The sequence below is a fragment of the Ptychodera flava genome, chromosome 3 (genome assembly GCF_041260155.1).
Source record: "Ptychodera flava strain L36383 chromosome 3, AS_Pfla_20210202, whole genome shotgun sequence".
Classification (NCBI taxonomy): Eukaryota; Metazoa; Hemichordata; class Enteropneusta; family Ptychoderidae; genus Ptychodera; species Ptychodera flava.
In genome coordinates, this window is record NC_091930.1 from 38,101,427 (window position 1) to 38,124,632 (window position 23,206).

Here is a 23,206-nt window from a genome sequence, read left to right on the forward strand (position 1 = left end):
TATTTATTAATCCCAAAGACTGGACCCATAACCTCATTAAAGTATGATTGTGTGCGGAGATCAAAATATTTAGCAACAATATGAGTATTGGTTTGCAAACACTGGAACAACTTATTATTATCACATAGATCTTCTGAACAACCAGTAGTTTGTTCAAGATACATTGCAAGAAGCCTTTTCAGAGGTTTGAAGTGAACTTCTGCGCAACTTCCAATGACAAAATAGGCCGGTAGTCCACTACCTTGATGGAGTTTGTATTGAATAAGAGCTCATAACTCTCTACCTCTTGCAGCCCAGTATTGAGATGTCCCTCTAAGATGGGATGAAAAAAAACACATTATTTTACTAAAGATAGACTCATTTCCATCCTGTAATTCTTGTCTTAAATTCTCAATTGTTAAATGGTCTTCCCCAATTTTTTGACGCACTACAAAGTTATCATAATCATATTGTGAACAATAAACTTAAAATATGGATGAGAAGCAAATTGGCCATCCTGATACCACATAGGTGACCCCCTGGTGGTCTGCCCAATCTGCCATAGATGTACATGTTATGGGACGGTTATCGTAATAATCACCAGAACTGTATGGAAATAAACAAGGAAATGTTAATGTAAAGAAAAATTTAGTTGTGAATTAAGACAGAGGGGTGTTACCTCTTGATGGCCAAGGATAGGTACAACTATTTGCTTATTGATGTTTACAGTATTATCTCTTCCAGTTACGTCTTTAACTATCTCATTCACTGCTTCATTTATATTGACATTGTTATCGCAATCAAGACACCTGTGTCAACTTGACCATCAAAATTTGCTGGAAAACCTGTTCAGGAGCTGGTCCTTCATCATTACTCTTAGTATATTTTTCATTATTGCAATATGCTAAATTAACTAGAGGAATCTCAGATAATTCTCCATCACTAGGTATAATATCTAATCTTTCCTTGCTAATGATTATGTCACTGTATGCTGCATTATTTAATTTGAGCCACTGCAGGGCACTTTAAACTTCCTTTCTTCTCAGCCTAAAATTTTCATTTTGTTGTTTGATCCTTCCCTTTTAACTTTATAATATCAATGTCACTGGGTACCCTTGGCAAATTCTGAGCTGGTCCATTGACCTCCTGGGGAAATGTGACACAGTGACCCTTGAGCAAATGCCACCATGTTTCAACATATGAATATTGATAAAAGGCGAAATGCGACAAATAAGTTGTTGCTCTACCATGCTTAGCTTACTGAACTCTGGAGGAACAATGCCTGGGTCCATGTTATTTTCTTCTGAAAACATTTTTACATGAGATTTGTCATTGGCACAATGTTTACAAATTTCTGCAGTTTTAAAACTCTTTGCCATAGCTATTCTGCGCTCTTACATACCATACACAAATCAATAGAGTACGACATTTGTTTTAATTCAAAAGCCCTTATTGCATCCAGAGCTTCATCATATTTGGTGAGGCTGTCTCTGGGGGAGGGTCTGGTATGTCATTAACGTTTAAATTTAGCTTTTTTCTTCAGAACTAATTTTCCTCATTAGTCTTCTCAATCTGAGTTTCTTACTTTTTGGGACAAATCGTCACTTGGTCTCTCATATGGGATACCTAATTTTCTGCATTTGATTTTGAATTCTTCTTCTTTACTTAGAGTTGCAATATGGATCAGAATTGACCTTCATATTTCAAAGATTTAACTTTATAGAAAAATCCACAAAAATTTCATTTGCAGATTCGACCATTAACAGAACACGGGGATGACTGTAATTTGAGTAAATTGATTTAATTACCGAATAAATTGCTGTTTTAGTACGTACTGTTTGCGACATTAAAGCACAGAATTTGAAACGTCATTTTTACTATTTGAATATGTACGCATGCGTTTTTGATTCATGGTAACGGTTTATGAATTACACCCTTCCTGAGATACAATAAAGCGAGCGGTTGCATCGTCTGAGGGCGCTTTGTGACATCACAATCTGGTCAACGCATCTGCTTGGGTGGGATCAAAGCCACGCCAAAACTGTAGCCCTTCCGCTCGCGAAGCAAGACGTACCGCTGTAAGATTTCCTTCGTTTTGGCTAAGTTTTGCATTATTTTTGAAAGCTGTTTAGTGCAAGACGGGCTTAAAATGGTTAATTGGTTTTGTGCGGCGCCTGAGTGCACAAATAGTCTGCGTAAAAAGAAAAACGTCGCCAAATACCCAGGCTTGAGCGACGTGACCTTTCATGCCTTTCCTACCAGGAAACACCCTCGACTTCGCCAGCAGTGGATTGCTATGCTTCGCCGTCAGGACGATTGGACTCCCAATAATTACTCTCGCGTTTGTTCAAGACATTTCCCCAGTAACAAAGGACCAACCGAAGAGTATCCTGTACCCATTCTTTTTGCCTATAATAACTGGAGACGGCCAACCACCCCTCGCTCCTCAAGTGCTATACGGAAGCTGGCACAACGTCGTGATGCCGTGCGGGACGAGCTTCCTGTGTCCGAAGATGTCCAGATCGTTGAGTACCAGAGCGATGACCAAGTTGTGCAAGTAGACATGATCGCCGAAAATCGCTACGCTGGTGTTGGATTGGAAGTTGAGTTGGGTGTGGAAGAACCACCTTCTAGTAAGTTTAGATAAACCTGTACTTACTGTGTATGTGTACTGGAAAAATGGCCATTCACTTTTTGTTCGTTCTATAAATGTGAAAGCTGTAAATTTTTCAAGTTAGAAAAATATTTTTCGGCGTACACGGGAAAGCACAAGTGCAAGTACATTTTATTTTCTTATACTAAGCCTACATGCAACGAATCAGAGGCAGACCATTGCATGACATTACAAAGAAAGTTCATGTAAGGACAGTAACTTGTTTTTGGTTTTTAAATTGCCTTGCACTATATTTGTAATTACAGAAATGTATAGATCATTGAAGAGTGGTACTGTGAGCAAGTCCCCACACGACCATGACTACATTTGTATTGGGGACCAAGGAGAAGAAGCATGTGGAAGTCGACTCTAACAGGATTGCAAAGATTCGTGTGACGACCTTATCCAAGGCCGGAGAAGCCAACAAACGAAATGTTCCACACCGTACTAATGTTTCACAAGCAGAAATGCCCAATCATAAAATGACTTCAACCCGTGAAATTGCAACGCAGACAGACCTAACAGGCAAAGAAATCACTAGGAAGTTCAAAGTTGCAAGCAAATTTGATGATAAGGACGTATTACGTCGCGAGTTACTACTTGAGAAAGTACTTGAATCTGACAAATCGGTTCAACAGTATACCGGCTTTCCTAGCCTCGATTCATTGAACTGTTTCTTTTGATTGCGTATGTGATGCTGAAACATTATTGAAGTACTGGAGCGGCAGTGGCAGCTTGAGTGACAAAAGGTATCAAAAACGGGGCAAAAAACAGGACTGAAACGCAAGTTGACAAAATATCAAGAATACTTGCTTACTTTAATTCGACTTCGCCTTGGACTGTTGTCTTTTTTTGTCGGCGATCTATTTGGTGTCTCCACATACTCGTGTGTCTCAAATATTCATAACTTGGATAAATTTGATTGGAAATTTTTTTCACGCACACTCTGGCTAAGTAACAGCAAGTTGACGAGGGAACACCTACATCTTTCAAGAAACATTTCCCTCGAACCAGAGTCGTCATAGATTGTACGGAATTTTTCATCGAGAAACCCAGAACACCCACCGCCCAAAGTACAACTTACAGTTCGTATTGATCACACAATACGTACAAGTGCCTTGTTCGGGTAGCTCCTGATGGAACTTTCAATTTTATATCCAAGCTGTGGGGTGGGAATGTTTCTGATAAATTTATAACGGCACAGAGTGGTCTTATAGACTTACTTGAAACAGGTGATAGAGTGATGGCTGACAGGGGTTTTAATATTCAGGACCTGCTTCTACCTAAACGAGTGAAATTAAGCATACCTGCATTTACTCGTAAGGGTCCAGGAGGAAAGGGAAAGCGTCTGAATGCAAAAGAGCTTGTTGAATCAAGGAGAATAGCTAGATTAAGAATTCATGTGGAGAGGGCAATAGGTAGAATGAAAAACTTCCGTATGCTCTCACAAGTACTGCCAATAGCTATGAAAAATATCAGTCATCAAATGGTTGTAGTTGCTGCCGGCATATGTAATTTTCAGGATCCACTTTTGCAAAAAACAAAGTGAACAAATACGCAGAATGTACGCATGAACACACTATCATTCACCAGCACACTATCACTAGTAGCAATTAAAGTTAAAAGCAGTGTACATGCACAATATTGATGTCAGCTTTGTCTAAGTTCTAAATAAAGGTATATTTATTCAATAACAGTAGTCGCCTCTGTACTTTATGAAGCCATGTGAAATAAAGAAGTGATTACAATAACTGTAATTAAACAACCCCGGTGTTACATTTTATTTAATCTTCTTGAGATTTCTCAGCAACAACTTTTGGTACGATGAACCTTTCAAAACAAATCAAGTTTGCCTTCAATGTTTTTCCAGAATTCTTCATCAAAATAGATACGCTCTACTGATGTGTCTTTTCTCGTGAATAGTACAAAATCGCACCACTGTAGTTGACACGTAGCAAGTTGCATTTGTATTTGGGTGTACCATTTTGATGTTTTTTTCAGGCAGAGTGTACCTGTTTCATCCATGTACACGTGGTATGTGGGATCTACAGTAGGTATTTCACAGGGGATTACATCGCGATGTTTACTTGAACACTTTATTTCACAAAGGCCAACACCACAGCAGGCACATGACACTCTACCATCAGGGCTAGACGCAAGGTACGGTTTATCCATACTGATCATCAAGCCAACATCTTCAAACTTAATTTCTTATGTGCTTCTTTTGTCTTCTGACAATAAAGATGTTTGGCTACTGGTTCATTTTTACACCGAATTGTACATGCGCAGATTGAATTTCTAGTGGTTTGTACATCCATTATTTTTCTGACAATATAGTTATTATCATCACTGGTTTCTCTCATATGAGCTATGTCATGTGCGATGCTAGCAGTGATTCGACCTTGCCTATACTTAAACCAATCCTCACTATCACGTTGCTCACATGTCATTAATGCTACTTTATCTGCATCCTGTGTTGTTATGGCTCCCTTAATATAGCTAATGAAATCACCATCACTTTGAGAATTATACGATTGGCCCAGTTCAATGATCGTTTTGGGATTTTCATCTTCATCACTTCGCGATGGTGGACCAAGTGCTATATTCCAACACGACCCCTTGGGAGCCGCTTTATATATTCCCTGTCGAATAAACTCTGTTAAACGTTTGTCTGCTTCTTCATCACGGATGGCACCTGGATAATATGCTGACATGATCGGCCGAGGTTTAGCTGTTTAGACTTGTCCTTTCTCATATCAATATCATCAATGTCCATCGGAGTTGAAACCTTGCGGGGTTTATCCCATTTACAGGTAACGTCTGTCGCCACTTCTGTACTTCTGTCTTTGTGACGTCCATCGAAGTCGTGCAAGCTGAATAACAGTGCAACACAATGTTTACAAGTTCCATGTTCACTGTTAAGAAAAAATGTTGGTATCGTCAAATATTTCACAAAATAATAGTTTCAACATAGCATACAATACGGACTTGTGTTTGAGGGGGCCCGGGGGTTGAGGGTAGTTTCAACCAGATCAAGCGAGCTCCGTTACTCAGCAAAAATAGCAAAATAAATGACATGACAATAACATAAAAATACTGAAATTCACTTACGCAACACAATTGCAGCCTCCGATATGATTTCAGAATTCGTTTTCAGAAGAAACCATGTACGGTATGGTTTTCCCGCTGTGAGGTCTCCCGGACACACTCAGACATGACGTACATGTAATCAGAGTTTGGAACTTGGTGGAGCTTGACATCGATGATATGTCCATCAGCAAAGAGAAGATGACCATTATCCTTACGATATTGAGCCATTCTTTCTCTTGTCCACTGACAAACATCCCATAGGTATATCATTACATCAGTGATGACTATCGGTGGGAGGGAACAAAGGTTACTATCCCAGTTTCTTATCTGGGCTGGGTCTGGCAAAGTTATCGGACGATTTCGAGCGTCGACCACAGTGCGTCTTCTTTTACTGGAAATCTCACGATCGTCCGGCTCGATCGGTCGAATGTCCAACTCGATCGCCAACTCCACTAACTGTACAAGTTTGTCCTTCCTTGCATTGTTACATGTAATCCCTCTCGATGCCAAAAAGTCTCGCAGTTCAGGAACTCGCATTGTTCTTATATTGTCCATTGTGCTCGCCATTGTCCGAAATGCAGTGGATGGGCCCCACCCCATAACGGAAGTGCGTTGATCCCAATGCATACGCCCTCGCGCGGCAAAATTGCTTACCCTTTTGTTACATGTTGGAATCTCAGGAAGGGTGTATTGCAACATCGTGTCAACATGCCTAGCTAGCCTTCCAATGGGCAAGCGGTCAGGTCTGACCGCGCCCTGGGTCTCTGCTGACTGATTCGGCCTTGCAAAAATGGAAGAAATTGGCCAAAATGTCGGCAAAATAAACACTGTTTGGTCAGATCGAAAGATGGAACCAGAAAATGAGTGACACACGACTACTGCACCACGACGAGGAGGCAGACTCTGTCTACAGTTTCTCTCGAAAACACCAACGTCGCCACTGTGTGATGATCAACTTCGCTAGCCAGCGGTGTTTCCTCGGGCAACACCGACCTACCAACACCGTGGCCGTGCGGACCCCACGATTTGTAATGTGAACCGGGCCATAGTCCCCTGCAAGGAAATACTTAGATCTGTTAGCATTCATTGATAATCTATATCCTTCAGGTCAAATATGCATTTTTCGGAAACAAAGCATGGTCTCATTTACGACGCGTCGATGGACGCGCTGACATGGCCATGCAAGATCAGACTGACAAGACAGTTGCCGAACTTCTGCAGTGGTGGATGATACTGAAGTGGGCAAAGCTTTCAAATAAATATAGCGTGCAGATACCTCGCCTTTTAACATGAAAATATAACAACATGCAACGGGGAGATGATTGCAGAAACGCTGTCAGGCACGCGGTGAACACAACCAGATCGGTGTACGTGATCTGGACGATCGATCGAACGTACACAGTAGGTGCACACGGTGCGGCACTGACATACATGTATATGGGTGAGAAAAATCAATCACACGATCTTTTGTAGAGCTGTACTTTATCATATCGATATACTTATATTTCTGAAACATTGTGATGCTGTCAAAGTTAGGCAAACGCAAAGTTTACAATGAATTATCATCATGTATGTCAAGTTCTGTCAGCGTAACAACATCGCCCCTCCAACGTGCACTCCAGTGCGACGTCATCACTCTTGGTTGTACTTGTCACATGCACAGCAGAAAACGCCAATGTTTTTGTTTTGAAAGTTTGTTTACAAAACAGCTTTTCTAGGCGGCCGCAACGTATCAAAATGAACGTATTTGTGTGTCGGGATTGGTAAGAGGCTTAGCTAAGAGGAGTACTTCAACGTAGTATGGTCTATTTGCTTTAGTTTTACGAAAAAAAATCGACAATTTTGATCCATATTGCAACTTTAAGAAAGTTCGGGTTAATTTTTCTGTGAGAACAACATCCTGAATAGTTTGCACAGGTAGACAAGCAATTCCTGTTTCATCAGGCAATGTAATATTATTTTCAAAAGTTCCACTGGAATCATTAAGAAATCATGAGTTTTTCTTTTTCCAAATCTTGCTCTGGAATTAAAGAAGTTGTCTTCAATGCTATGGCAACAGGAATATATTGAGTAGAGGCTCTCCTTTTGAGCAATTTGGATTTCATACCTTCCTGCAAAAAGGACTTACAGTATGTATGATCCCCCTCACCAAGAGAGTTACAATCACTCTCTAAAGAATTCAACTATGCAATTTTCTTTTCTTAACGGCACTATTGCATGCATGCATGTAACAAAATTGTATGTATGTATGTATGTATGTATGTATGTATGTATGTATGTATGTATGTATGTATGTATGTATGTATGTATGTATGTATGTATGTATGTATGTATGTATGTATGTATGTATGTATGTATGTATGTATGTATGTATGTATGTATGTATGAATGAATCAAATGGTTATGCACTCTCAAAGTTTTGTTTTTCACGAAATATGGACTTAAAAAAAATGTCCTGATGGTGTCTAATCTGTCTGGTAAACATGTAAAATGATGATATTACGTGAAGTATTTGTAAATTGAACGTTTCTCCATTTCACTCGGGAAATAATTTTGTTCTGCACAGTGTTCCTACTGAAAAAGTGTAAACAGTATCTGGCGGATTGTTTTGTTTTTTGTCATGTTCATGTCATGCTCATGTCATGCTTTGATAAAAAATATATTTTCATCACATAGTCATAGTGGCATCACAGCTTTCAAACAAATTACCTTTAGAAATTCTCCTATTCACACAATACAAACTATTATCTTTATTGGCCTTTTCATTGTAGATCCTTTTGATAACAGATCCAATCCGTATCCAGCAGAGGTAAAGATGTGAACAAAACGTCATCTGAAGGTAATGATATTATATACAAACTCAACTGGAAATATTGTTAAATCAGCAAATTTATAAAGAGTTCCCGGTAAACTCTACAATGAGCTTCAAGTCTCTAATATCTTTACGATCATATTTTTGGGCAATAAATTTAGTAAATTCTCACGATCATGAAAAAAATTTCGAGGAAAACATTTCTAAAGGTTCATTTCATGACTGCGCGATAGTGATTATGATTATATTTAGAAATCAATATTGAATTCAAACATGAAAGGAAGAAAGGATTAGTGATTGGAAATGTACTTCTATTGTAAAAAATACACATTTTTAAAAACCATGAAAGTTTTCATTTTCATAACCCTTGTGATGTTATGGTCACTATCCCTACGTTGCAATCACAATGTGAATAAAACACCAGGAAAAAAAGACGGTTAAAAAAATCTCAGGAAGGAGCAGAGGGATGAAGGGTCTCATCCTGTGAAAAAATAAGAAAGACTGGACTTTGCCATAGGTATAATTAATAAACAAAATTCTTACCCATTGTAGCTCAGGTGTTCACACACTTGAGCTAATGTTGCAGCCATGTCTGTCTGTCTGTGGGACAGATATCCCAACCAGATATGAACTGAATGTGATTACTTGTGTGTGGTTTATCAAGTTAGAAGTTATCATATTTTGATTAGAAACTGTGAAGAGTCTCTTAACAGGTTAATACACGCAAACAATAATCTGGACAGCGCTATAAGTTGCAGATAACCTACTGTTAATTATCACAGCACAAAAAATTATCAAACTATACAGTAAGGTATCTGTAAGGTTAATATCCGTACCACATTTCATCAAATTGGGACCAGTAATTTCACTTCTGTGACACTAATTGATAAAGGTCCTTAAATATGCAAATTAACCGTTTGTTGATAGAAACTGTCTTCTCGAACACTTTTAAAGCCGCACTTTTCAATCCAGGTTTTCGCATTAGTGGAGTTCTCCTCCTAGTCAAACGCTTTGCCAGTACGATGTTTGATTTCTATGACATTGATTACACAAACTGATCTCAACCTTTTGTCACATTTTGCTAATCCTGCAATCTGAGTTATGCAAGCTTTTAATTGACGATCGGTTCAAATCGGCAACGGTCATTGATTCCCCACCACAAACTCTCGAAATTCCTGAAATATTGTCTTCCAGTCGCGTTAGAATTTGAATATTGTCTTCCAGTCGCGTTAGAATTTGAATATAACTACAGAGTTCGATCGGCAACTTCGTGCTGACCGCTTGGCAGTCTGTCTGTGCTTTTGCGGCCGGGGAAAACCAAAAAGTGGCATTTTCTGGAGCGTGTGCCTGCGTGTTGCCTGTTCAAGGTGTCCACTTACACAATTAACGCCGCCATACCTTGGCGTCCTTTTAAAGGGAGGCTCCGCCTTTAATATATGTACACATCTCCTGCGAAGTTTTAGAGTTAAGAACAATAATACTGAATTCACAGTGCTTATTGTATAAATTTGTCCCATATGCAAATTGGCTTCTCATTAACATGGCACTGTTCAATATCGCGCAATATGATTTCATGTCAGAAGAATCAAAAGCTCTGTCAAGGGCTACAATCTACGGTACAGTGGTTCAACTTCTATAACACTAATTTAAATTCAACAGACATGCAGACATGCTATTTCTTGATGAAAAACTGTGAAAAAGTCTCTTTATAAAGTTAAAAATGAGAACGAACAAATCAGCAGTGGTTCTTGATTTTTAGTGCCAATTACTTAAATTTGTTAAATATGCAAATTAGTCGGATTTTGATTTAAAATGGTAATAAGTAACTTTAACATTTTAATATGTGCACAAACAATATTTCCCGCAAGCATTACTGCGTTTAGAGCAAGGGTTCTTGAATTACAGTGCTAATTGCTTAAATTCTGGAAAATTCAAATTAGCTGTTAAATAAGATGGTACTGCTAAACGTCTCACACCATAGTCAGGTTTCTGTCACAATCGATGTCTAGGCAACATTCCATCAAATTTTATCCTGTAGTTTTAAAACTATGTCACTAATTACAAAGTTCATTAAAAATACAAATACGCATTCATTTGACATGTTGCTTGTCACACTTTCAAATTTTGAGATAAGAGCTTGTATATTATAAGAGCTTATAAGGTTCATGATATTTGGTGCAGTAAATGTTGGTATATGGCACTATGGTCATCATGCTTCCAATGGAGAACCATGTAACAACAAAATTGAAACTGTGAGAGCATCATAAATATGCAAGCCACGCCCACCAAAATCTTATCGAATCTTGCCATTTAATATTTAAACCTGTGTGATAAATGTGGTTGAAAGATGTTGAGCCTTTTTTAGATATCGTGTGTACAGACAGACAGACAAACAGACAGACAGACACAAACACACATACATCGCTAAACCATAAGGCCACCTGTGTGACGCAAGTGAGCTCAAACACAGCTCATCAGATCAGAATCAAATCTAGCAAATAGCTTCAGTTTGCAAATGGCAAGAACTAATTAGTTTTTGAGTTCCTGTGGCGTGCTTACCTTTTGCTCATTTGCATAAGTAATGATTTTAGAAAAAAGGGATATACATACAGCACGACTGCGTACAATTTGTTGAGAATTAATATAAATGTTGATCACGTCCAGATATATCAGGTAATAAGGGATGACATGAAGGATATTGCTAATTTGCATATTTAATGAGCTTTCCTATTTAGGATATATATCTGAATTTACTAGATCAAAGTGCATGAAACTTGCTACATATATTGTACATGCTTTGATACAACAATCTTGAAAGTCATTAACATTTTTACTTCAGGCAATTCCTAAGTTGTATATTTAATGACCTCTCCTAATAAAGGACATATATCTGAATTTACTTGACCAAAGTTGATGGAACTAATTAAATTCATTGAATATACTATGGTAAAACATTATTGAAGTCAATAAGCATTTTACTTCAGCTAATCGTTGATTTGCAGATTTAATTAACTTTCCTAATAAAGGATATATATCTGAATTGACATGACCAAAGTTGACAAAACTTGCTATGTACATTGAAGATAATTCGACACAACATTTATTCAAAGTCATTAAGCATTTCATTTCGGTGAATTCCTAAATCGCCTTTTTAATGGACTTTCCTTATTAGAGTATATACCACGATTTACTTGCTATGTACATTGATGATACCAGTTACAACAACATTGAAAGTCATTTCACATTTCTATTTAGCTAATTTACGATTTACATATCTAATTAGCTTTCAAAGTTTGGCATATATACCTTGAAGGACTTAACCAAAGGAATAACACTTGCTATATAAAGTGGCGATATAATTAGAGAAGTAAATAATTGTACATTTATTCCAGCTGATTTCATTTTTGTATACTTGATGACCTTTAGAACTAATCTGATGTTGATCATAACACTTTCAATGAAGTTGCAAGCATGTGGCAAAAGTTTAAATTTACACAAGTAGTATATATAATGTGTATAACTGCGATAAATTTGTGTTTTATTTAACTACATTTGTTTTTTATTTAACTACAGGGAATCCCCCTTGCGCGTTTGCCTATTGTGCATGCATGGAAGAGGGAATTCCCACTGAGTCAGATGGGTAATCCCCCTTACACGTTTGCGCATGCGCTAGAGGGAATTCCCCCTGAGTCACTACTACCCTTACGAAAGATCAAAATTTGCCACAAGTTTGCATTCCTTATTTGTTACAAACTTGATACAAATTCTAACATCCAAACAAGCACAATCTTGCTAGTCAGTTATATACACTTTGATTCAAGAATAGGCTAAGTTTGCAGCAAGTATGTGTGGAGAGTGTGAAGAACATTGCACCAAGTTTGTACAGAGAATGTAGAGGTCATTTTGTTTTTGTTTGTATTGAGTGTGGACCAAGCTTGGAGATGTGGGGGGGGGGGTTTCAATATCTGGGGCATGGTATCTGTTGCCTTAGCAACAGCAGACCTACTGTTGCCCTGGTAACATTTCAGGGGATTTAGGATTTAGATGATTGTAATTCCTGACAGTGTCTTTTTCAAAGTAATGCTCACACAACATGTGGTACATGACATCATTGTGCTGCTACTCCCCATTGTATTGTATACAAATGATAATTTCTAAACTGGCTTATAAATGTACACTCTTTAGATATGTTTACCTTGTGAGCAGCAGATTCTAAAATTCACCTTAGAGTCATGTATCCAGATGCTAGGTTGAACATCTATGAAAAAGTTGAGAGGATATTACTACATCCAACATGCACTCACCCTACGACACATTCAACTATACTACACTGTAAAAACTTCTCACACAATAAATTTTGTGAATTAAAAAACACAATATATTACTGTAGAATAAAACAGTATCTCTACTATAATAAACATACAATCTTTGTACTTTATACATAAAATGAGCTGTAAAATATATTCTTTTTGGCATATATGTACAGTACACTATAATTCAAAACATTCCCTGACAATGGAATTTAGATTGAAAAATGGTAAATTCTGTCTCTTTAAAGAAGATCATACAGATCACAATTTTTTTAAATGTGTACTAAATAGAAACTGAATGGTGAAAAAATATTAAAGTCTCATAGATAGTTGACTATGAAAAACTTATTCAAAAACTTTTGTAATTTTTGTGACATATATGCTTTTGTTGACGAATAAAATTCACTTTAAACATTTCAAAATACCTTTCTGGTGGAATGTACATGGAAAACATAAGAGTTTTAACTTAATGTTGTATTATTACATGTTCAAATCAAAACACAAAATCATGGAAAAGCAATGTCCGTAGCTACAAAAAAAATAAAAACTTCATGGGATGACCTTGACTTAACAGCGATATTTGAACAGACACTTAGTGTTCAGCCCAACTTCAAAAAGCAAACAACTAAACACAACCACATTCACATCACTTGGATGATAGATTAGTTCCGCCGAGTCCAAAATATTGCTTCCACCGTAAGATACTGACAACTGTGACGAAAATAACTCTGCCATGTCCGATTTGTCCAATGCACAGCATGCAGTGGAGTTTCTATCATAAGAACCAATGCAATGATCGATAGGGACAGTCTCACTTCTTGTCATCATGATGTTCTCAATGAACAGTGGTTGGTTTGAAATGGTCCTCTGTGGCATGGAAAGTGTCAAAGCAGCAAACTCTAGCTTGAAACTTAACTGAAATCCCGCGGAATTGTCCAAGGTCATTTGAGTGTACTATAACGGACATCCATCCACTGAATGTGTTTAAGTTACATAAACTCTCGATGTCGAACGGAGGCAATGTGTCCTTCATCAAACAACAATTGTACTCCCAAATCTCTTCTTTGTTCCCTTAATCGTCCGATGACAGAAATAGTCTACAATTTCTCCCCAAAACGGCAGGTAAAAACGTTGTAAATTTGACTGCTGAAGCAGTGCATGATCCATGACTTGCTATGTGCAGTGGAATTCAAATGCTGGTGTTGGCCAAATTAGCCAATCAAGTGTCTCTCTTCACGACATGTGATCTTGTAAGGTCGAAGTTCAAATACATAATAGGCTGTGTGACCTGTGACCTCGATGCTCTCATTTATCTGAAACGTCAGTTTCTCGAGAAATGGGAGAGTATATTACTTTTTTACCAACTTTTATGCACTTGAAATCAATCATTTGAAGACATTTGGTGTCAGCTGGGATCCATGGTCTTTGGACATGTGTAATAATGCAAGTAATCATTTATAGCCGTGGCAATGACTTTTCCCTGCTCTGAGCGTACTGGTATGACAGTGTGAATGTGTTTTGGCGGACACAGGGGTCCAGACACTTCGCACCAAAACCAGTTCGCCCCACACAACTTCGTCCCAAAACCATTTCGTACCAAAACCACCTCGTCCCAAGTACTACTTCGCCCAACCCCACTTCGCCCCAAGTACCACATCGTACTAAAACCACTTCGCCCAAAGTATAGTACCGTCAACTCGTCCTGAAACAACGATATACGACGTATCATAAGGTTGTTTTTACCTACAACTTGGAAGCATTAATGTGTTAGGACATTTTGGCTACCACGAACCATTTATTGTTGCATGAAACCATAAACGATAGAATAAGAAAAAAGAAACACGCAAATGCTACAACTCAGGTGCCGTGCGCGGAATTGCACGATGTCAATTTCGCGAAATGCGTACACTTTCAAGATTTCAGTCCCAGGATGACAGGAAGGTGGTTATTTTCAGCTTTACCAGTTAGCGATAAGTTTCGGGCAAAGTGGTTTGTGACATGACTTTTGGGGCGAAGTGGTTTTGGTACGAGGTTGTTTTGGTGCGAAGTGGTTTTGGTGCGAAATGGTATGGGACGAGATGGTATGGTGCGAAGTGGTTTTGGTGCGAAGTGTCTGGGAACCGAACACAGGGTACGTAGTTCGATCATTGTTTCAATTCTGTGACAAAACAGTGCCACGTGGGACAGCTAAAAAAATCTGAAGTTCGTACAAACTTGATTTGTATTTCACATATATCTACAGCTTGGTACAAATGGCACAACTACCATGGTGAAAATCCCATAGTGTGTACCAAACTAGTACAAACTTGGTGCATATTTCACATGTTCAATTAAAGTGTGTATCAAATTTGTAACATATATGTACTAATATGTAGCAAGTTTTGATCTTTCGTACGGGTATTTACAGATGACCCAGAACATGTCGCTACATGTTCCGATAGGTGTCAGTAACCATAGCAACCCCTGCGGAACGGGCCACTGATGCTGGTAGTGGACATGTAGAAACTTGTTCTGTCTGACCTATTTATAAACACACAACATGTATAGACATGTACGTGAGGGAAATTCCGTGTGAGTCATCACCATCAACTAGCCTATATAAGGGCTGTAGGAGCCCCCTTCGGAACTAGTGTTGTCAGTTAGTCGACGGAAGCAGAACCGGAGTCAGCTGATGTGCCCTTCGGAACCCTATCGGAACGGAGTGTTGTCAGTCAGTCGACGGAACCGGAGTCTAGCTGATGTGAGTATGTGAATTTTTTTCCTACTGCATGACTGAGGTCTGAATTTCCGGTAGGTTTTTTCTGAACTCGGAGTTCCTATCGGTACGAACTTGTTCACCCGATAGATAAAATTTTAGAAATTTCCTCTGAACTTAAAATATGTCGGAAGACCATTACTTCAAACAATATGAGACGTTTTAGATAAATAACACTGATATCCAAAGTATTCACACTTTTATCTTTACATACAAATCACGGGTGTTCACACAGCTCATTTGCGGAAACTTAGCGAAGTCTCGTACATAGCGAGATTTAGCGTGCGAGATTGGACGTGACTTTCTCTCTGTGCGTTCGCCATATTGGATTGACTGCATGCGTGGCATCGTAGCTGGGGGTTCTGTGATCGGAAATGTTCGGGTTTTCCGAACGTCGCTCTGCCTATGGGGAAGATACGCCTCGTATCGCATTCGGAAGATTCCGACGAGTAATCCGATGCCCGAACATTGAGTCTGCACATCGGTGACACGAAAATCGAGTCACTTGAATTTTCTCGAGATTTCCTGCGTAGGATTTAGGCAAGTAGTTCCCCTTACTTGTGTTCGTGTATTTTATTTTTCTAAAAATGCATAATAAACGTATTTTTCGAGATTTGAAACCAATTTTTACTCGTTGTCTAGATGTTTTCCTGCATTATTGTGGTACTCCGTCGCCTTGGTTTTTTTCTGTACGCGTTGGATTTTTACCAAATTTTGCCATTGGCGCCAATTTTGATCGTTTGATCCATTATCCAAACCTGAAATCTTGACAAATGCAAAACAATGGCGACAGACATCGTGGCAAAAACGTTGGCGGACCATGATAATTATGTCACAACACACTGTAGAATATGCGGAAGGAAGCTTGAAGGTACAACGCGTAATATGAGTGACTTTGTTGATAATATTTCTGCCTGTTTTAGCGTAAATATTTCCGATGACATCGCCGGAATACAACCGGCCAAATTCTGCAATAATTGCAAGCGCTCTGTTGTAACGTACAGAATTTCCAAGTGCCACGGTAGGACCTACAGACCTGGAACAGCAGGTATAGATTGGGTTAAACATCCAAGAACTGGGCAATGTCCTGTATGTTCTAACATTGCCAAACCCGGAAGAAAACGAAAGGAAAGGAAAAACAGGGGGAGACCTAGACGCCCTTCTTCCAATAGTGCCAGTGCATCAGAAATTTCTATGAAAGAATTGAATGATCTTGGATTTGAAGTAAATAGTGAAGGAGTGGGTGAAATCCTGAAATTGATTCAACAAAAAGCTGTAAGGAGCCTCTGTGAAAGTGACTTGCTGGTTGATAGATGTGTCGGTGAAACTTTGAACTTAACTTGCACTATCTGCAAGCAGATATATGATAAACCTGTGTTGATAGACTGTAATTTTGAAGGTGGTGGACACATGTTTTGTGCTGAATGCATATCAGAGTGGATTCAAACTACCCAGAGTTGCCCAGTTTGTCGCACAACAGTTACAACCAAATCTATAGCATCCATTCCCAATGTTGTTCTTAACTTGCTGTTGTCGCTGAAAGTTAAGTGTGACTACACTTCAAGAGGGTGTCATGTTGTTGTTGATCTTGAAAATGTGATACAACATGAAAGTCAGTGTCAATATCAGTCTGCCCCTGTCATTTGTGATCATGATTATTGTTTGACAAATCAGGAAATATCTACAACTGCCTGTAGTCAAAATGATCAAACTGATCATGATCAAAACCCTGAAAAGAGTTTACCGGTACCGCTGGCCATCCAAACCCTGCTCCAGGCAGAAAATATAGATGAGTCACCTGGTTTTGAGGAGCTTACAACTGCATGTATGAAGAAGAAGCTGTCAACCACCACAGGCTACAAATCCGGTGTACCAATCAAACTTAAGACACGTGGACAGGTAGGATATTGTTTTCCATTTTCAAACCTTTTTGTTACAGTTTTAAATCTTACTGAAAACTGTGTAAAACACAGATAATAACAGTTAATAATTTGTCTTGCTTTGTTCTCAAAGTTTGAATTGTGTAGAAATTATTGTACATGTATAACAATCCATGGTATAATAAAATTATTCTCCTTCATTTCAACAGCCAATTTGTCTAACGTATACGCCACAGTCAAGGAAAACATCAGGGGAAGCAAGTGAAAGGACAAAGGCAAAGCGGGCCAAATGGGTAGAGAAAGCCGTGCAGGCTTTCTGGTGGAGAACAGCATACAGTGGTTCAACAACAAAAAGAAGTGAAGAGGATTAGCAAAGAGGACAAAGATGCTCTACTTCAAGAAATTGGTATGGTGCCAAATATTCCTGAAGGTGCTGGTCTGTTTTTGAAATCTGTTTTAAATCTGCCATGGAATAAACTCAGGTCACTGAAACGGTAAGTTTTAAATCAATATGCCTAATCCAGGATAAAGTACATTCACAGTATTCTATTGTCATAGCATCTAATGACAGTACAGAGACAATAACTGTGTAAAATGTGCAGAAGAATACATGTAGAGTCTGGGATTAACATTCATGGTTGTATCATGTGACTTCATCATCTACAACTAGAGTAACATTGAATACTGCTTGTACTTTTTTTCTGGTTTCTGTCTATTGAATAGACTGTTCAATATATAAATGTATGACCTTTTCAAGTATTCATATACATCATATTCTAAAAACAAGCATATGTTATGTATGTAATATTTTTAAAAGTTTGCCAAATATTGGAGGACAATGGTTTTCCCTTGAGACTTGTTTTTTTTTGTAATCAAGATATTACAAAAAAACATAGGTATCGCAAAGCCCTTAGCTTGTGATTGTCAGCAATCCTATTTAATTGAGTGAAAAATAATTCAGTGTTACTTGAATGAATGTTAAAAAACTGTAGTTGCTATTAACAATTTGCATTGTTCATTGAATAGATGGCTTCGGAGTTGGAAAATAAGGTTAGGTAGTGAAAGGATGGATAGACACCTTGCTGCTGGCAAGAATATCAATTGGTAGCTGAAAACAAGCCTTTTGTATTCAGTTGAGAGGGCCTGAAGGGAAGCAGGATACAGAGATACGACTTGCTTCTTTTTGCTGTGTTGCAGTTCAGGATCTAGTGCACACCGTTGACGTCTATTTGGATTATTTAGAAAGGTGATGTAAGCATTTATACATGTAAAACTTTTAAAACCTTTTTCAGATGTGGAGTGCAAACAATGTACATGTAACCTGTATTTTTGGAAGATTGCAATTTTGAGTTTTTCTGAAATATAATCATCTAAGCTTCAAACCATGCTTGTATAGTCTTGGTAACATTCTCTGTTCATCAATTTGCTCGTAAAATTATGCAATATCAGATACATGATCAGCTGCTATGCTTTTATGCCTGAATTAATTTCTTCCAATCAAGTGTACAATGTACATTTCCTCTGTTGTGAATTACCTGTTATAGAAAAATATTCAAGATTTCATTTCTTTCATGAGTAAACCTGCATGTTTGAAACACATTGCAACCCAGCCAGTTTAAACTACAGAAAGGTAAATAAATAAATTGATTGTAATCAAGCCTGTCTGCTACACTGAGACAGCTTTGTTATTTCTTTGCTGTGATTTGCTATAATTCATTCCTTGTGTTTGGTTTGTGTAAATTATCACCATGATGTGTATTTTTTATCTCTACAGTGAAGACAAGCTTACTTCACATGATGGTAGCATACCTTCAGATCAAATTTGGGTAAAGGTAGGGGTGACAAGGGGGGGAGGTACCATGAAAAGTGTCTTTGAAATTTGCAATGTGGAGTGTCCAAATTCTGTCAACAACACCATTGTTTGGAATATATTTGCTGCTGGTGATTCTGAAACAAACCTTAGAACTGCAATGAGTGTTAACAGTGGACAGGTGGATCAACTAGATGGCCACAGATGGAAGTAAGTGATCAAGACTCCCCTTACCATTTTAATCTCTTGTTTTCCTTTACAGCAAATATATTTTCATCACAGCATAAGCATGCCTAGAAGTAAATTTTTACATGTGCACATGTACCTTTATTGCAGCCTGCCTAAACTTGATGTGATGTCTCAAGATTTGAAGAACAGGGTTGAGTGAAAAATATATTCTAAACAGCCTCATTATCCCCTTCATACAGTGCCCTTTGTTCTTGATTCATTTAAAAAAGGTCAAGACTACAGAATTTGAAGCAGATTGAAAATGACTGATGCTGTGCCGCCTTGAATGAACAGCCTGACAATGAGGCAGTCATGGATTTTAGACCATCATTTTGTGTGTGTCTTCCAAGCTTGTTTAATGTTCCCTTTACATTAACACATACTCTTTTAATTCAGGGATAAAATTATCAAAGCCTTCATAATGGGAGACTACGAATACCTTGCACGTATCTATGGTCTTTCAGGTCCAAGTGGTGAGTATAATGTCAGCTGAATGACAGAGATATCCCTCTATATAAAATATATATTGTGTGCTTTGATCTATGTATTTTGGTACTGAAAATAACAAGTAACATGTAACCACACTGTAGCCCCTTGTTGAAGTTAATATGAAAACTGTCATGTGTAGTGTTTTTAGACTGAATCCCCTGTGTGGAAAAGAATAAATACTACACACTCATGTATAAAGATGCAGAAAATCCATAAATACAGTACATGAAATTTCCCACATTCATTCTGATTTGTACAAAGAGATATTTACAAGTGAGATATTTATCATTCAGAGTTGATAATATTTTGTCACATATCAACAAATGTCATACTAAAAATTTATCTTGCATATGTACAATGGAAAAATGTTCAAAATAAAAAGAGCCAAACTGTAAACCAGACTGACTTGTGGGTATAGTTAGTGGTACTGGGCCTCATTATATTGAAGCTAGAGAGTACTAAATGAATGTTTTTTTATTTTTCAGGTAAATACTATTGCCTATGGTGTTACATCACCAAAGCAGATGCAGTACTGCCACCAGACGAGAGAGGACATGTTGAAACAAGAACTTTGGAAGACATCCACAAATTCCACAATGACTTTGTTGCAGCAGGAAGTAAACGGAGTCATGCATCTGATTTAAAAACTGCATTAACAAGCCGTACTTCAACATTCCTCTTGACAGGGTGTGTTCTTTTTATATTTCCCAGGCATTTACAAGAATTGATGTTCACCCTTTGTGAATCTCTTTTGTCAATAACAAAAATGAACTTTGAATAATCACTTTTTTCAATTTTTCAATGTAGGTTTGTATTCCGGTCTTACATTTAAGCCTAGGGATCTTTTTAAGATTCTTCCAAATGCTGGAACAGGCTTGTGCTGAATTGGATTTCAAAGTGTTCAGCTTTCAGCACAAGACCACAGGTGAAATTGATGAGCCTGTACTAAAACCCGCTCATTTTGACACATATGTCAACACCATTCAAAAAGTGTTTTCCCTGGAGGAGGAGGCCCAGCAGTGCAGTTTACAGGCTGATGATCTGGAGAGACAGATTGAGGCTGCACTGTTTGGTGATGGTGATGATAGCAGTGATGATGACGAGGAAGATGGCCGTGGTTCGCTAGCTGAAATTAAAAAACTTCAGGAGAAGAAGGCAGCAAGCATTGCTAATGCAAAAGAAAAGGTTATAATTCAATTGCAGTATGTTTTTTTATTTCGAATTAATTTGTATTTTCATTTTTCTTCCAGTGCCATGGATTAAACAATCTCTAATTTAATAGTGTATTTTCTTGATTTCAGGAACAGGCAGCTAAAACCCTCAAATCCAGTCTCCCTGTGGAGGCCGGGCCATCCGTGAAAGCATTAGACAGGGCCTTAGGGTCAATTAATGTAGCCAGGCAGGCCTATCATGGTAAATCTTTTGTCGGCAACCATGTTGACAAATGTTGTCAGGTTAGGAATGAAAAATGATAATTTTATTAAGTTACTGTGAAATGACTAAATGTATTGTTTTATTATTAAGTTGTTCACTTGTTACAGTTCCCATGTTTTTCCCAATTGTTCTGGTATTTTGGGTTTTTTTTCAATACTTTATATTAACATTTGTTACCTTGTTCACTTCAGTTCAGCTAGTTTAGAGTTTATCAGTTGTCGTTCAAGGGCTGTGCCCTACATAAGGTAGGACAGGGAATGAAATTCCTGTATATTATTTTTATTTTGCCTCACTCATCTTGTGTTTATTCATAAAAAATTCAATACATTTACTTTTCACAAAATGATATGATAACTGCATGTGTTGGGTTTGGCTAAAGTACTATGTTATTTTCTCAAATCAATCAGTGAAACTTTAAATGCTAATGATTTGTTTCATGTCTTTACACTTTCATGAAATTTAAGGTAAAAGTAGTTTCCTTAAATGTAATGAAGGAGCATTAACTGTTGTATTTTCTCTTTAATTTTAGCCTGAGAATATTCGCATTCTGTTCAATGCAATATCAACTCATATTGAGCAGATATGCCCTGAATTGCTTCAGGATGCTGAAGCAATCAGAGCAAAGTACCAACCCTTGCTGTTGCTGTTTGGGGCATGCCACAATATTTATTCAGTGTCAAGAATGCTGTCTGATGATGAAATACTGAAATTTGGTAAGTCTACACACCAGGAAATTCACAAGCTGATTACAGGACAGGTCTGTCCTGATCAAGCACTGTGACAGAATATGTTAAACAACCCCCGTTACAGGGCCTGAAAATATTGGAATATTTCAGAGCTATTCAATTTTGCATAACAGTACCAAAGAATGTATTTCAGTAGACTAGGTAGAGATTATATAGTTTCACGTCTTCCACACCCCATTTTATGAATCTGAATTATCCAACAGACAAGATACTGTAATATGTGTGGTGCAATTCTGAATGTTTTTATGGTCACAGGTAAGGTATTTTTGAAATGTGATTTATGATCATGTATATGGATTTTTTGATAATGCATATGAATATTTTGTTTCACAGCTTCGGATGTGAAGGCGCTGATGTCTTACTACAGAACGAATTTTCCAGCTGCATCTGTATTTCCAAAGCTCCACATCTTGGAAGACCACGTTCCTGCACGCCTTCAATCTACCAAGAGAGGGTTGGGGTTTTATGGGGAAAGTGGGTTGGAAGCCATCCATCATTCTTTCAATGTTTCTGCCACAAATTATGATAATATGCCAGATGCACTTAATCGTTTAAAATGTCTTGTATGTAATCACCATGTGAAGACTCGGCTGTAAACATAAAATTGCAGACTGATGGGAATGTATAGAATATTAGGGTGGGGCGGGGGGGGGGGGGTGATCAGGTATTCCTGAATGTAAACAAATGAGAGTAAATGGGACAGTGTGTAGAATTATATGACAACTTCAGTTATTGTTATGTAAATAGTTTCTTACAGGAGAGCAATAAAATGTTATCATGATATGGCAATGAGAATTACATTGTGCAGGTGTTTATTTTTCCTTTCACAAAACGATGACCACAGTTAGCAAACAGCAAATCTCTTAACCTTAAAGCAAATAATAAATGTCTTCCTTTCGCATCTTTATTCAATTATAGTGAAACAATTGAGTATAAGTAAAATATATTTTAACAAGTCAACAGAGTACTTGTGAGATTACAGGTCACAGTCTAGAACTTTCAATCAACATTAAAAAAAAA

At 37.9% G+C, this 23,206-nt stretch overlaps 1 long non-coding RNA gene across 1 annotated transcript; it reads left to right on the plus strand.

Moving 5' to 3' along the window:
• The first annotated feature begins 20,761 nt into the window (after positions 1 to 20,761).
• On the plus strand, positions 20,762 to 22,799 carry LOC139126478 (uncharacterized). Its single transcript, XR_011550589.1, has 3 exons — positions 20,762 to 21,685; positions 21,970 to 22,153; positions 22,520 to 22,799. It is a non-coding gene; the product is annotated as an uncharacterized lncRNA (long non-coding RNA).
• The last annotated feature ends 407 nt before the right edge of the window (positions 22,800 to 23,206 follow it).